General features: G+C 37.0%; 1 protein-coding gene across 6 annotated transcripts in view; it reads right to left on the bottom strand.

Moving 5' to 3' along the window:
* The window catches only part of LOC141404342 (uncharacterized), a 100023-nt gene extending 90707 nt beyond the window's left edge, over positions 1-9316 (bottom strand). For 2 of the 6 annotated variants that reach the window (XM_073987871.1, XM_073987866.1), the window contains exon 1: positions 9168-9316. The gene's annotated coding sequence lies outside the window, so the exon portion shown is untranslated. Of the gene's footprint in view, positions 1-9162 lie in introns of all 6 variants that reach the window. The other 4 variants (XM_073987867.1, XM_073987872.1, XM_073987868.1 and 1 more) reach the window with 4 other exon arrangements.
* Positions 9317-17472: the final 8156 nt, after the last annotated feature.

Here is a 17472-nt window from a genome sequence, read left to right as displayed (position 1 = left end):
TCCATAATTTCTGAGAAAATAGCCTGAAAGTTGCAAAAATTAAGAATTAAGTTCGAAGATAAGCCATATCGGTCTACTCCTTCAGGTACCTGCCCCACAAAAGTTCAAGTTCGGAAAAATTGTGCGATAACTCTTGAATGGAATGACCAATTTGGTCCATACTTTACACATCCTAATATGTCTATCAGATCTATATTTGTCCCCTTCTTCGTGTACCTCCCACACAAAATTTCGGATAAGTTCACTTTAAGACCTTTTGAAGACCTTTTTTTGTTGAAGCAACTTGCATTCGCTGCCTCCCTTACGACGGTAAAAGTTTTTTCAGTGGCAAGTCCATACTTCTTGAGAAAACAGCCCGAAAAGTGTAAAAACACCTATGGCACCATATGTAGTGGCTGGAGAGCACGATAAATCTCGAACTGATCAACCGATTTGGTGCAAAATTTGGCCTTCGTATATTTTGTCAAAACTTCAGTTTCAGTTCGAAGTTGACCGGTTCCACTACCTCCCCCCAATATTAAAAAAATTTCACTGAAATGGTATGACACGATATCTCTTGAACGGGGCAATCAATTTGGTCCAAACTTTGGATCTCTTAATATTTTAATTTAACTTCTAACATGGCGCATATCGGTCCTCCACTTATGGTACCTCCCCCACAAAATTTCAACATTTGTGTCTAAGTGCAGTTTAGGGTCTGTTCGAATATCCTTTGAAAATGTATACCTATGCTGTTCGTTGTGGTCCTGTTTAAAGCGATATTATATTTTCCGTGGGCAAGTCCATGCTTCCTTGCATACTAGTCTAAAAGTGGGTCATCCACTGAAGTGACTAGTGGGCGTGATATCTATCGAAAAGATATGACTCCAAAAATAAGATCCACTTCCATAATGGACCAAGTCTGTCCATTCTTTTAATTACCTCCTCCGCAACACTTTTGAACTTCAATCCTACTCCACATTTTGGTCGGTAAGATCAAATGTCCAAAAAGAGCCACAAAATTCGGAAAATACCCTAAATATATTCGTACATTCTGTCCTTAGATGAAAGTTTAAATTCATATAGGCTGAGGGTATATCTCTGTCGGCATAGCCGACTGATACATTTTTACTTGTTTGGAATATTTTTAAGTATTTCCATTATCCTTTATTATATTTATGTTCAATATAATGTTTTTTTGTGCTATTAGTGATTTTCTTTTATTATGGTAACATGACACTGCACTGAAAACTCGGTGAACGGTTTAATATCTATGGAGCAGAAGCCGAGAAAAGACGATAAAAATCGCATTTGTTTTGCTATTTTGACCATTAAGACCTGTTCCTTCAGGGTTCTTATATTCTAGAAAGATGTCTATTGAGATCTGAGGTACATTTTTGTAGTTGGTTGTTTGCATAAAATTTGAACGGTTTGATAGCTGTATTACAAAACTTGAGAAAAATTTTAAAAGAAATTTGTCCGTGGCGATTTTGACCTTACAAAAGAACTTTGATGGGTTATGTGTGTTCACAATTTTTGTTCTTTAAGACAATAGCTACAACTTTGCCTCTGAGATAAATTCAAATTTCCTAACGGTTTGGAAGATATAGTCCTGACTAAATGACCGTTTTTGCATCAAAGCCTCAAACCTTTGGAGGTCAATAACCGCGAATGTTTATGAGATAGGAAAAATCGGCGAGACACGTGTCTTCTAAATTTTGGTGTTCTATCACACTGTGGAGCCAGAATAACACATGACTCAAAAAAGTACACACAGTGAAATACAAAAGCCACAAATACTACTAAAATATTTGGTAAAATATTAAAAATTTTCGGGATCCATATCTCAAGAAGTATTGGCTACCAAAAATATGTATATATGTATATGTACAATGTTACAGTTTACATGCGACCTGAGAAATGCTCTTAAACTGGATTATAGCGCAAATTTGTTGAGCATTTTCGGAGAAGGTAGCTTGAGGAATGTACCGACATGGTCCATCGAACTTGACCTTATTTTGAGAGTCATTCCTTTCGACAGTTGTTTTGCCAACCAACGGTATAAGTTGGTTACCGTAGAATTTTTAGAGCTTTCAGTTCAATCAGAATCACAAGGACCACTTTCGATTACAATTTCGAACACCTAAATTTCACTTAATCGAAGTGATTGAACCTTTGTGAGAAACGAACCCGAAGATGTTGTTGATATAGACCTTCTTGAAACATGTGAATTGCATGTCCTAAAATAGCACTTTGGCTAAAAAATGTTGAAATTTTGTGGGGGTGGTTTCAGAAGGACTGGACCAACAGAATCCATACTGTAACCTCATATATATCTGGAAGAAATGTTTCGATAAGCAAGGCTTTAAACAAATCTGTTACTACTCGCTTCGAGAGTTTTCGTGCGCACCATTTTACCGAATTTTTTTTACATTTTATGTGGGAGGTACGTATCCAAAGAAGTATACCCATATGAGCTATCTCCGAACTTAGATCAGACTGGACAAAATATTAAGAGATTTTATGTTTGGACAACATTAGTTGATCCGGTCGAGAATTATCTTGAGATCTCCCCCACAAAGAAATTAAAACTTGTTGCTACAATGTTGCACACCACACAATAATTCTCGAAATGAGTAAACGATTGCATCCAAACTTCTTCCAGTCATTGATTAGCTTCAAGTATGGACTATATAGGCCCACCGCACAGTGCGAAATATGGGAAGTTTAGTGGAACTTTAAGGAATTTTGAAGTACATAAAATTAATTAAATTTTAATTGAATTCGTTAGCTAAGTACTCCACTGCAAATGATCCATACTCAGTTTTGCGATTTACTCCGCGAAACGACTTAAAAATGCACTTAAAGTTGCACTTTTGTTTCATAATTGTTTTTCTAAGAAATATATGTAATTTGGATTCATTAAAAAAATAGCGTGGCGCGAACATATGGTAATTCAGTATGCCATGATTAATTTTTCTTAATATTTTACAAAACAATTATGATATTTTACACTTTAAAAAAATGCAAAAAACCCTTATTGTTTTCGTGCAATTTTAGTCGGAAAGAAGTGATTTTTTGATGTTTTCAAAATTGTAATTTTTTATTTTCCGTAGTCATTTCAAAAGTGAATTACGTACATTCACGTGTTAAGATATATATAATCTGAAAGATTGGATTCTCCTCTGTTCGCAAAGCTATAAAACTGGTGCGGTATCGCGCGGTCTTTGGAGATATTCAAGATTTTCTAAAAAGACTTCGGGAATTTTATTCTGTTGCATTTTCCAAAGGTGGAAGGTAAACGCGACAATGAACGCCATTGTTGACTGTGTTTTGAAGAAATGGACTCACTAATTCTAACAGTGATAATTTCTGTAAAATTAAGAAACCTCTCGCAATTTTTGATAGTTTTGACTTCTAAATGTTGGTGATTTACATATAGTGCAACATTTTTAGATGCTGCGGTACAAATACCAAAATACGTTAAAATTGTAATGCAGTGCAGACCTGAACTTGATCTGAAAGACATTATTAACAAAATTAATGGTACAGACCTGCTTAATGGACCAATAAACATTATAGATACAAATCAAAACCAAAAAATTGACATTTTACTCCTTAATAGATGTGTTGGGTTGTGGGACTTCACCCAGAAGTGGACCAATGTTGACAGATTTTATGTGAGGAGGATGTTTATTCGCTAATATCTTAAAATGCACATTTGCATCAAAATCGGTTGCAATTTTTGTCTTCAACATTTTAAATACCTAACATGAAGGAACCCGTCATATGGGGGCTATACCAAAAACGTGTATCTACGATGCTAATATTTCGCACAGTGGTTTTCTATCTACGAAGAACATAAAATGCTAAAATACAACCAAATACATTGGAAAATGTGTCTGTAACATTTAAAATAGGTCCCATCTACCGGTACCGTTCAATGGGGGCTATACCTAAACGCGAACCTATATTGATAATATTTTGTACATAAGCTTTCTATCCGCTGAAAACTGAATATACCAATTTGCAGCAAAATCGATTTAAAAATGAATGTAAAACGTAAAAACGGCAGCCGGCGTTACATGAACGCTACGGGAAACCGCGGGCCTATGTGGCCCAATTTGAGCCCCACACTAGCCACTAATATAAGAGACATTTCTGCAAAATTTTAGGAATCTACGCCCTTTCCTTTAAGAGTTATTAGTAAAGTTCCGCTAAAGTGCTCATATTTCGCACTGTGCACCGGTTCGAGTACCGCCCACACAAAATTTCAAAATGTTTGGCACCAGTGCAGTTTAGGAATACTTCTCGGATCGGCATGATTTTTTTTTGCAGCTGGTTGTGCTCGCCGCAACTTTTTATGAAGGTACAGTTTTTATGGGGGCAAGCCCATACTTCCTGAGATAATGTTCGAAAAGTTCTAATAAACCTGCCGGCACCAACAGTTTCACTAAGACGATTCGAACCTTAATTCGTTCGAACTACTACCAAACTTCTGTTTTTGAAAAATGTTTGAATTGTTTTTATTTTCAATCAAACAAAAATGTCCTACAACAACAGGAATTTGGGGTTATTCGAACGAATTTGAACTCGAATCGTCTTAGAGAAACAGGCCATAAGTATTCAATTCGGTCGCAACTTAGCACATCGTAAAAGTTATTTCAAACGTACATCAAATTCCATGAAGTTAATATGGGAATACATTTGTTTGTACCTCCCCGACAAAAGTTCAATATTTTTACTTAGCTGCAGCTTGAGTGTTGTTCGAGGATAGTGGATAATGGTTCAAAAGCTCTGAAAAATTTAAGGTGACCAACTAAATTGTATGATGGGCACGATAACTATCGAAAAGAGTAATTGACATTGGCCCAACCTTTGTTCCTCGTTATATTTCTTTTACGTTTAAATCCCTTTCGAATATAGATTACCACTTCTCCTAGTACCTCCCACACAAAATTTCAAATGTGAAATTTATAGACATGAAATTATTACTGCAGGTAGTCCTCGTGTCTTAATTACGACAGTATACTTTTTATATATAAAAATCCTTCGGCCTCCAACTATAGTTCTTAAGGTGAGTCATCGGTTTTTGTCTTCCCCCTTCCTCGTGCCTTTCGTCACTTCAGTGAGAGAAGAAGATCGCAAATATATTCAATGAACGCTCGTGCCCTTTTTAGCTCTTCGTATGCCTGAGAACCGGAAAAAGTTCCGCACGGAAGATTTAAAAGAAATATCTGTAACTCTCAAATGCTCGAAGACCCACTGGAAAAAGATAAATGTCCAATGAAAATTTACCAAAGCAACACGTGCTGTGAGCGTGCGATCAAAATTATGCAAGACTTTTACAACTCCTGTCGCAAGAAGGACACCATCCCACTAATATTCATTCTCTCCAATGACAACATGAATATTTGACTGTCTGGTGTGTTTGACGATCCGGTGTAATGATACATATATATGGTTATAAAGCTTTTGTTCAATTATATCTCTGTATCAAAAATTGTCTTCAATCGGGCGGTAACTTTATATGGCGGCTATATCAAAGTGTGGACTTAAAAATTGTTACGCAAACATCCCAGGCGGAACAAGGGAGATTTCTCTCACATCAATGAGTGCACCCCGATTCATATTAGCTCAATGATATGGGTCCTACAGTTTATCGCCGAGTCCGAACGGCGTGTCCTAAGACACCACTTGTAGAGATGTTTTACATGGGTGAAATACTCAGGAAATGCCGCCAACGTTACCGAGGGGTATTTTGCCACCGTTGAAAATTTGATGTTGCCTAGCCGGGGAATCGAACCCACGACCTTCTGCGTGCAAGGCGGGTGTGCATACTATAGCAACACGATGTCACCCAGTGTGGACTTATATTGACAATATTTGGTGGAGATGTTTCGTGAACACAGAATTACGGGTTGTTCAGTCAAAACAATGTAGGTAAAATTCTCAAAATACTGAAAGTCGGGAAGTTCCATTAAATGAGAAACTGTGGGCCAATATAGCCTATCTTCTTGTGGACTTATGTTGATCACTTTTGATGTAGAAGTTTTGCGACCACTTGTGGCTTTTTGGGTGAAGAAGTGCTGTTACCCGTAAGAACCTCAAATCTCAATTTACGGATTGTTCAGTCAAAAAAAATGTAGTTCAAATTCTCAAAATACTGAAAGTCGGGAAGTACCGTTATATGAGAGCTATACCAAAATGTTACCCAATATAGCCTCTCTTCTTGTGGACTTATGTTGATCACTTTTGATGTAGAAGTTTTGCGACCACTGGCAACCACAAATATCAAATTGCGGGCAGTTCCTTCAAAATGTAGCTTAAACCCTCAAAATATCGAAAATCGGGAGGTACCGTTATATGGGGGCTATCCTCTTGTTCTTGGGAACTGAGCTGGTCAGTAGTTTTAAAACATTCCCGCCTACCTCGAACTTTGATTTGTCAATCGCAGACTATTCCTATAGAAATCGCTTGAATATGTTTGTTTGATGTACGGATGTGCTTCAAACTTGCAGTCAAAAATGCCTCTCAACAAGTTTTCTAATAAGTCTGTACGGTGGTACAGAAGCTCTCGACCTAATATCTGCTCGAGCTGGTGAGACCCCATTATTCTAGGCATTTGTACACTGCTAGGTCTTGTTTCTCCCCTGAGCTACTGTCAGTTTCAGGAACGCCTAGGAGTTGTTCTTTACCCCCATGTGATACCAGAACAGCAACCCGTTCTTTCTGCTCTGTTTTAAGAATACATGGTAATAGTTTTCCATGCCAGTGCACGCAAATAGCCTCGTTCCTTGAAGTTGTTGCGTGTATTTTTCACGGTTTATTCTCCGCTGACCACGGATAAAGCTTCTAGAGATCTTATATTTGTAGGGATTCTCTCCTATGGCTTCTACTGTAGCCAAAATGATACTAGTAACGTTTCTATAGGACACCTTACAGGGGTCCAGTGCCAATGACAATTTCATAGTTACGATTTTCTTGAAGCCACGCTTGATTCTTTTCGGAACAGATGGTTCTTCAGATTCTACGATACGTTTAGCATCAAAACAAGAATTGAAAGAATTGAAAATCTATTGAAATATGAAAACATTGACACACAAATATCAGAAAAAGGAAAGAACAACATGTTTAGTAATCTGTGGTATCTTAGTCATGAACTTGTTGACCTGGCATTTTTTGATCCAACGGTGCAAAACACCGTATAGAGCCAAAAGGCGACAAAAATTTTAACAAAGCAAAGATGGAAATTTCTTCAGAAATATTCGATCAAAACTTCAAAAAGAGCAACTGCCAAAATTCCTAGAAAAAGTCTGGCATAATTAAATGTGGGAATTCTTGTTGTTCAAGAGATTAATCATTAACTCCGAATTTCCAGGAGGCGCAAAGGATCCCAGCAAAATGTTTGCCTCCAAAGATGCAGTTAAATTATATGTACAAGTAATCTGGAAGTGCATCCAATTATGCATTTTCACTCATGATTTTTACAAGAGCGAGACTACTGAAAGATGCACTCCATAGCACTGCATTTTAACTAACCCTTTGGCATTGCATTTTAACTGACCCTTGGCACTGCATTTTAACTGCAAATGGATGTGATTCTTTGGATTGCATCCAAAAGCGGTTAAAATGTGAGGAATGGAGTGCCTTTTTCATGACTCCGTTTGAACTGCATCAAAACATGCCGTGATAGAAGTAGTCTACATTGCACTGCTTCCAATTTATTTTGCTGGGATGGTAAACAACTTAAAAGTTGCGAACTACATAGAAGATCGTTCTTCAAGTAGTCAGCTGTACCCAGATAGCTCCAAAACCACACGTTGGCTGACGCTTGAGTAAATTTAAATTAGAACAAAATTTAAAAGACATTGTTTTTTTTAATAGACTCCATTTTCGTCCTAAGCCGTACCTAGTCACGTTTTTCGGGACATTGGCTTTATTATCTCGAATTCAGTAATACTTACGTATTTTGTTGTTCAGCAAGAAATGTTAAGAAGAAAAAAATGAGTGGTCTTTAATTTAATGCCTAATATGGACAAAAAGCTTTAACCATTCCAGAGAAATGGTTCGCCGAAGTCGCCAAATAGCCAAAAAAAATCGAGATTTTCATAACTTCGAGACCCCAGTGGCACGTGTTAACATCGATTTGTTCGCTTTGAACAAAAACCAACCCAGCTAAAAATTATGACAAAGAAAATATTGAATTTTACATAGAACTTGATATTTCATCAAATTTTATATTATTGTTATAGTTTAAAATTAAAAAAAAATAGTATTACAATACCATACTTTTATACCCTACACCACACTGTCGTAAGATGTCTCGATAACACAATAATCTGCTAAAAAATCGACGTTAAACGGCCAACTATCTTAATTTAGAACATATTTTTTGCAAATTTTTTTGCATATTTTTTGCATATTTTTTGGATGTTTTGATATGACCCCAAATATCGAAAAATTGACCCTTAAAACGCCTAGATCCAAACGCCTGAGTCCAATCGGATAAGAAATAAGAAACATGCAAAAATCCGATGTCTATTCATTAATGATTAATCTTTGTTATGTCCGGCAGTATTGTTCGCATATGTCTATTTCATCCCACAAATGCTTAGCTTCACTCTTCTCCAGAATCGCGATGCAGTTTTAGGGCAACACTTAGTTTTCCTTGATAAACAATAATAAATATTTGTTATATTTCACTCTAACACCATAATAATTCTATTCAATATTTGTTGCAATTCATTGTCGTCGACACATTTTAATTAATTTTTAACACCACCATTTTTTTCTTATTTTAAATTAAAAAAGAATAAAAGTTTAAGTGATTTTTTTTTCATTCCTTCACAGATTTTGCAATACCACCACACGGCATAGAGCAATAACAAAAAAACGAACTCAACGAACTAAAGTGCAACTGAATGAATACAGCAACAACAACAACAGCGATGACACAAAGCACAGACTGAAAGACGAACGAGTCCACGAAGAAAATCAATAACACTCCAGTGCAGCAGCAGCCAACACTTGCAAAATGAAAAAAATAGGTGTTTTCTCATATTTTCTTAAACTTTGCATTTGATTTTTTTTACGATTTTCATATCACAAATTTTCCACAGTCTTTGTTTCATAAACAGATTAGTATTTTCATACGAAATTATTTAAATTTGATTTTAGAACCTCACATTAAATTGATTTACATCATGGAAAATACCGAAGTTTTATTGGACAGACAAACGAGTCGCGAAACGTTTTTTTTACGATTCCACTTGGTTGGGTTATCGGCCAGTTTGCAACGTTGTTGTACTCGTAGCTGTAGTGCATAAGCAACTGTGTTTGTTTTTTTCTTCTTGCACATTGCAACTTAGCGGGGTTTCAGCTGTACTCGCAGCTTTGCACTCGTGAGTGCATGTTTTTTTCCTTATTTCTCTCCTTTCCATAAGGTAACTCGCTAAGCTGTACAGAAAACATTGTCGTTTGACAGTCACATCAGAGATGGGATGTTGTGTGCAACTACAAACACCAATGACGTTTCTTGAAGCACATATGCAACATTTTAATGGCCGGATGTAAAAAACATTGGAATATATTATAACAAAAATTTATCCGAATCGCTAAAGAGTTCAAGACAACAAAAATCGTGTGCGATCCTGTTTGTTATTCACTAATACGAGATACTATTTCTAACGCTGAATGGACACTTTAATAACACTGTGCAACAAAAAAAAAAATGATAAAGAAAACTGAGTAGATTAGGAATGTAGAGCTAAATATATGAAACACGTGTATCGGCGCTTTTAAAGTGTACGTCGGAAAGTGACAAAAGTAGGCCGGGCAAGTTTCGCCCATTTCTAGTTTTTTTTTCGAAATATTCAAGTTAAGATATCTTGGAATCCTTGCAATTTAGGTATATAGTGTCTTTGGCAATTGTACAGAAGAGGATGTGGGGAATACTTTTGTTAAAAATGTTAACCCTCATGCGGTTCATTAAAGTGGACTTTTTGGCCCTTTTTTCGAAAATCGTTCAAAAACTCATTTATAATGTCATCATGTCAAATCCAAATATTCAACGCCATAAAATTTTACTATAGGTCTCAAAATACATCAAGTCTGCAACTCTTATCAAATCGCCAGGAATTTCTAAAAATGAAAAACACGTTTTAGGGTTAAAGTCGGACTTCATCTGTGTTTATTCAAAATTGTCCCACCAAACATAATTTTAGAGAGATGACGTCAAAGACAAAAATATTCTTCGTCAAATTTCAGTATGGGTCACCAAAGAAATGAAATGTATATTTACATTATATATCATGAAAATATCAGTATCAATTTTGCTGAAAAAACATGAACTTTTTTGATGATTTTTTAACTTCTTTTTTAGAGTTGATACATGAAAGTAATATAAAACTTGGCTCAATGTGAAAAATGTCAAAAGATGAAAAATTCTATACAAAATTTCACAATGAGTTTCAGAATAACCCATTAATTTCTAGGGTTACTTCCGTAAATGTCGGCAAAGCAGAAGTTACTCCCTTCATTGTATTATTTTCGACCACGACAAATAGTGTATATGAGAGCCCATATGACACCTATATATTCCCATACAATATAAACAACCATTGGTTTATCCTAACTGCGTAATTTAAGTTAAAAGTACTAAAAATACGCAAATTACAACTTCCGATATGGGTTTTACTATATTTTTCAAATACATATTCACCACAAATATTTCAGAAGCTATTTAAATGGAGCGCACAACACCTTCCGTATGAATTCATAACGAAAAACCATTAATAAGATATTTAAATTTGTAAAATATGGCCCTTAAGCCTATATCAAAAACAAGAGCTGCTAAGAACGTTATATGTTATGGTTACAGATTTCTTTTATTCAGAGACTTATAGTGAAATTTGATTTGGAACATTTCTTCTTTTTATCATATCCCCAAAAAGTGAAGGATTTTGTTAGATTTTGATCCAGTATGGAATTATGTAGAATTAACAGTCCAACATTAAAACAAATAATTTCATTCTAAAATATATAAATTTCTAATCTAATTCTCTAAAGAAAATAGTATACCTAAATATATGGTTTATTCTAAAACTCATAGTGAAATTTTGTGTCGATTTTTTATTCTTTTGACACTTTCCACGTAAAACCAAGTTTTATATTACTTGCATGTAACAACTCGAAAAAAGAAGAAAAGACCCCTTTGATGAACCGCATGAGGGTAAACATTTTTAACAAAAATATTTCCCACTGTTAAGTTGCTAACATACTTAAATTGCAAGGATTCCAAGATATCTCGAAAAAAAAACTAGAAATGGGCGGAAGTTGCCCGGCCTACCTTGTTTACTTTCCGATGTAAACTTTAAAAACGCCGATACACGTGTCTCATATTTTTAGCTCTTCTTTTATAATCTTCTGAGTTTTTCCCATAATTTTGAAAAAATAGAATTTTGTTGCCCAGTGCAATTCAGACAGCTTAACGCAAGTTGGGCTAATTTATATCCTCCGCCATGAGTTTTATTGAAGTAAAAGGGAACAACTTGTTTCATTTCGTTTATGAAATAATAAATTCAACGTGTTCGGCATAACGAGAGCTTTTACGGTAAAAATTCCAGATGTCAATGTAAGCAATCACCAATAGATATGTCTATATACCAATACATAAATAACAAGTAAGCCCTGTCGGATAGGGCCGACCATGTAATACCCTACACCTTTACCGCTGGGAATTAGCCTTTCATAAATCAAAATTTCTTTGTGGAACAAATAAACTTATTGTAAGAAATAACTTTGTGGATTCTGAAATAATAATATAATAATTGTTTCACAAACATCTCAGAAGGGACAAGGGAGACTTATCTCATATCAGTGAGTGAGTGTACACCGATTCACATCGGCTCAATGATATGGGACCTACAGTTTATCGCCGAGTTCGAACGGAGTGCCCTAAAACACCACTTGTAGAGAAGTTTTATATGGCTGAAATACTCAGAAAATGTCGCCTTACTGAAGATATTTCCACCGTTGAAAATTTGATTTTGCCTGGCTGGAGAATCGTTTTGCAAAAGGGTGGCAAAGCGGCCCATGCTGCAATGTATGTATAAAAATCCAATTGGACAATAAAAACGTTAGGGCACCATGTAATTTGCAATATTGCAAAAACTGGGAATAGGGAAATGTGGTTCTCTACACAAAACACATTATATATTATGCAGTAGGCCCGTTATCTAGCAGACACGTGATTGCAATTTGCAACAGGGGTAAGATCAGTAGTTCTATTTCCATATGTAGTCTACTTTTCCGGCATATACCCTCTAGAAAATAAAATACATATAGACCAAAAACATTTTTCTGTATTTTTCATACAAAAGAAATGGTCCATTTAGCGGGTTAACTAAATAATATCAGATCATCATCCAAAATTGTAAGCATCTTCTTCTACCTAAAGTTTTACCTCGTGCAAAATTTCGTGATTATTGAGCGATAATTGCGAACTCTAGCGTGTTTATGATAACACTACCAACAAATTACTGGGTATATTAGGCTGTAACTCTGTTACCTTATCATGTACACCAACACAATTGAAATAAATAGAAAGGTCAAGCGTTCCTCTTCCAAGTATAGCTTACTTGCCCGGAATGTCTTTTCCAGGAAAAAAAGATATAAGCTGTATATTAACAATTTTCACAATTTACACACCGCTAAATATTTCACGATCATCACCAATTAAAATAGCGATCTATTCCGATGTGAAACTGACCTCCATACCAAATTTCGTGACGATCGGTCCATAATTGCGGCCTGGAGTTTGATTACAATTTATAATTGACAGACGGACACACGGACGGACACACATCTCAAAATCGCTTTATCTCGCCGGTATACCACATTGGGGGTCTCCGCCGAATATTTCGTGGTGTTACATGAATTTTTACCAAAACAAAAATATAATACCCTTTCCACATAGTGGTGTAGGGTATAAATATTGGCCTTTTATGGGGAGATACCGGAAGAAGATATGATATTGGATGGACGTGTGGGACTTCTTTAGATATTATTATACCCTCCACCATAAGATGGTAACAAATGAAAATATTCGTCGAAGACCCTATTCTTGATCAGCATAAAATTTTAAGTCGACATAAGGTATATCCACGTTTCGTATAGACCCCATAGAACGGTACCTCCCGATTTCGGCATTTTTAAAGTCTTAGCTTCATTAACACACCAAAATGGGTGAAATTTCGCATTCAGTCCTCGTTGCAAATGGGCTATATCGGTCCACGGTTTGATATAGCCCCCATAGAACGGTACCACCCGATTTTCGGTATTTTGAAGGTTTTAGCTTCATTATCACACCGAAATGGCTGAAATTTGGTACTTAGTCTTCGTTGGTGGTATAAAACTTTCCTCTAGAATTTTGTCGGTATAGGTCCACGCCTTCATATAACCCCCATAGAACAATACCTTTCGATTTTCGGCATTTTAACGGTTGTGGCAACAATATTCCTCCGAAATGGCTGAAATTTGGTACTTAGTCTTCTATGGGGGTATACAACTTACCACTATAATTTTGTCAGTATAGGTCCACGCCTTCATATAGCCCCCATAGAACGGTACCTCCCGATTTTCGGTATTTTGAAGGTTGTGGCCACAGTAATCCACCGAAGTGGATGAAATTTTGTATTTAGTCTTCATTTGGGGTACTAACGTTCCATACAAAATGTTTCCGTATAGGTCTACGCCTTCCTATAGCCCCCATAGAACGGTACCTTCCGATTTTCGGTATTTTGAAGTTTGTGGCATCAATATTCCACCGAAATTGTTGAAATTTGGTATGAAGTCTTCATTTGGGATATAAAATTTTCCATATAAAATTTGTCGGTATAGGTCCACGCCTTCATAAAGCCCCCATAGAACAACACCTCCAGATTTTCGGTATTTTAAAGGTTGTGGCCTCAATATTCTTCCGAAATGGCTGAAATTTGTTACTTAGTTACCTCCCCCAAATTTGTTTCGGCAACTGTTCACGCCTTAGTGTATCCCCCATAGAAGGGTTCCTTCCGATTTTCGGTATTTTGTAGGTTGTGGCCACAATAATCCACCAAAATGGCTGAGATTTGGTATTTAGTCTTCGTTGGGGGTACAAAACTTTCCTCGTGAAATTTTTAGGTATGGGTGGGTCCACGCCTTCATATTTCCCTTAAAGAACGGTACATCCCGATTTTCGGTATTTTGAAGGTCTGTGGCCACAACCCTCAAATACAGAAAATCAGCCACCGAAATTGCTGAAATTTGATATTTAGGTTACGTTGGAGGTAAAAGCCATTGCGGCTGCAATTCGTCGGTATAGTTCCACTTTCGATATAGCCCCCATAGAACGGCACCGATTTTCGTAATTCTAAGAGTTGTGACGTCAATATCCCACCGAAATGGCTTACATTTGTTATTTAGTCTTCCATGGGGTTATAAATATTCCACATTTTCCTATATCCCCATCTAAAAACTTTCCGCCAGAAATTTGTCGGTATAGATCGAAGTTTTGATATAGCCAACATAGAACGGTATCTCCCAAATTTCGGTATTTTGAATTTAGTCTTCTTCTAATTGTTCCATTTTGCTTCAATACAACTCGTGGTGGAGGGAATAACAAGTTCGGCCGGGCCGCCTTCTTACATGTTAATATTAATTTTAATTAATTTCTCGTTGGAATCGAGCTTAATGACCGTTTATTTTTGCAAGTCAATGAGGAAAGCCGAAGATTCGACCCCCACAACCACCACTCTTCGACATGCATGTTTCGCCTTTGGTGGAGGCTCTTCAGACATATCGGCTGTGGAGCGGCTTCACTGTCATCGAACTTGTCTTCTTTCAAAAGTAATTATACCCTCAGCCTTTAGGCTAAAGAGGGTATTTACACTTTGATACGACCAAAAATGTGCCTCATCGAAATAATGGTTTTAGACCCCAAGTATGTTTGTACGATATCCGTTTCAGACAATTTTAAGTAGATCTAGCAATGTCCGTCCGTATGTCTGTCTGTCTGTCTGTCGGTCTGTCTGGCTGGTGCGCACGATAACTCTCGAACGGATCAATCGATTAGGTTCAAATTTTGGGTATCGAAATATTTTGTCCAGATTTGATTTAAGTTCGAAGATGGGCCATATAGGTCCACTCCTTCTGGTACCTCCCCCACAAAAGTTCCAAAATGTTCCGAAAATTTGTGGGCTCGATAACTCTTGAATGGAGTAACCGATTTGGTCCATCCTTTACACACCGTGAAATTTCTACCAGACTTAGATGAGGTTCCAATATGGATGGACATAATCGGCCCACTCCTTCAAGTACCTCCCATACAAAATTTAGGAAAAGTTCAGTTTAGGACCTGCTTTCAGATCGCTTTGATTTTTGTTGTAGCAACTTGTATTCACGGCCCCCCATACGGCGGTACAAGTTTCATCAGGGGCAAAACCATACTTCCTGAGAAAATAGCCTGAAAAGTTCAAAAAACCCCTATGACACCGTGTGTAGTGGTTGGAGCGCAAAATATCTCTAGAACGGATCTGCCGATTCGATCCAAAATTTGGCCTTCATAATATTTTGTGCAAACTTAGTTTACGTACGAAGATAAGCCCGACCGGTCCACACCTTCAGGTACCTCCCCCACAAAAGTTCAAAAATGTTCGGAAAAATTTTTCGCACTATAAACCTTGATTGAAGTGACCGATTTGGTCCATACTTTACACATCCTAATATATCTACTAGATATAGATCAGGTTCCAATGTGGACTATATTTGTCCACTCTTTCGGGTACCTACCACACAAAATTTTGGATAAATTCACTTTAAGACCAGCTCTCAAATTACTTTAATTTTTGTTGAAGCAACTTGCATTCACTTCCTCAATTACGACATTAAAAGCTTTTTCAGTGGCAAGTCTATACTTCTTGAGAAAACAGCCTGAAAGTTGTAAAAAACCTCTATGGCACAATAGGTGGTGGCTGGAGAGCTCGAATACTACGTTCGTCTACACTTTGGATATCGTAATATTTCTTCGAATATTATATGGAATTCGAAGCTGGTGCTTTTAGGTCCACTCCTTCCGGTACCTCCCTATCTATCGGTATCCCCGCAAATTTTTGAGCTTTAATCTCACCCATATTTTTGTCGGTTCATATGCCCAAAATTTTGAAAACCCCCCAAAATACATGTTTTTTTTTTGGCAAAAAACTTATTTCAATCCACACAGGCTGAGGGTACATCTCTGTCGGAAAAGCCGACTGATACTTTTTTACTTATTTTTTACAACAACAATGGGTATTTGCCCATTTAGTTGTGTTTTTATGACAAACGCTTAGCGCTGCCTTTGAAAGTAATGAGTTTGGCTCTGAACGCTAACACGCCGTGGCAACACAATTTTTCCTGTATTTTTTCGAGGACGTTGGTTTAAACCCCAGCCTGACTTAGCTGATTTTATTTGTTTGAACATTTTGCCTATTAGGGCGAAGATCATTTTTATACCCCCAGCATTTATGCTAACGAGGGTATATACACTTTCATACGAGCAAAAAGTGCCTCATCGAAATAATGGTTTTAGACCCCAAGTATGTTTGGACGAAATGTGTTTTGGACAATTTGGAGTCGATTTAGCAATGTCCGTCCGTCTGTCTGGCTGGCCGGTGCGCACGATAACTCTCGAACGGATCAACCGATTCGGTCCAAAAGTTGGCTTTCGCAATATTTTGTCCAAACTTAGTTTAAGTTCGAAGACGGGTTATATCGGTCCACTCCATCCGGTACCTCCCCCACAAAGGTTCGAAAATGTTCGGAAAATTTGTGAGGACGATAACTCTTGAAGTGAGTACCCGATTTGGTCCACACTTTGCACATCGTGAAATTTGTACCAAACTAAGATGAGGTTCCAAAATGGACTCAATAGGTCCACGCCTTCGGGTACCTCCCACACAAAATTTCGGAAAAGTTCAGTTTAGGACCTACTCTCGAAACGTTTTGATTTTTGTTGTAACAACTTGTATTCACGGCCCCCCATACGGCGGTACAAGTTTCATCAGGGGCAAAACCATACTTCCTGAGAAAATAGCCTGAAAGGTTCAAAAAACCCTACGACACCGTGTGTAGTGGTTGGAGCGCAAGATAACTCTCGAACGGATCTGCCGATTCGATCCAAAATTTGGCCTTCATAATATTTTGTCCATACTTGGTTTAAGTTCAAAGATAAGCCATATCGGTTCTCTCCTTCAGGTACCTCCCCCACAAAAGTACAAAAATGTTCGGGAAAATTGTTAGCACGACAACTCTTGAAGGGAGTGACCGGATTGGTTCATACTTTACGCATCCTAAATATCTACCAGATATAGATTAGGTTTGAATATGGACTATTTTTGACCATTCCTTCGGGTACTTCCCACACAAAATTTCGGATAAGTTCACCTTAAGACCTGCTGTTGACTATTTCTGTTG

Source organism: Musca autumnalis, unplaced genomic scaffold (assembly GCF_047663935.1).
Source record: "Musca autumnalis isolate F117 unplaced genomic scaffold, ASM4766393v1 scaffold_4, whole genome shotgun sequence".
Classification (NCBI taxonomy): domain Eukaryota; kingdom Metazoa; phylum Arthropoda; class Insecta; order Diptera; family Muscidae; genus Musca; species Musca autumnalis.
This window is presented reverse-complemented; position numbering and strand designations above follow the sequence as displayed.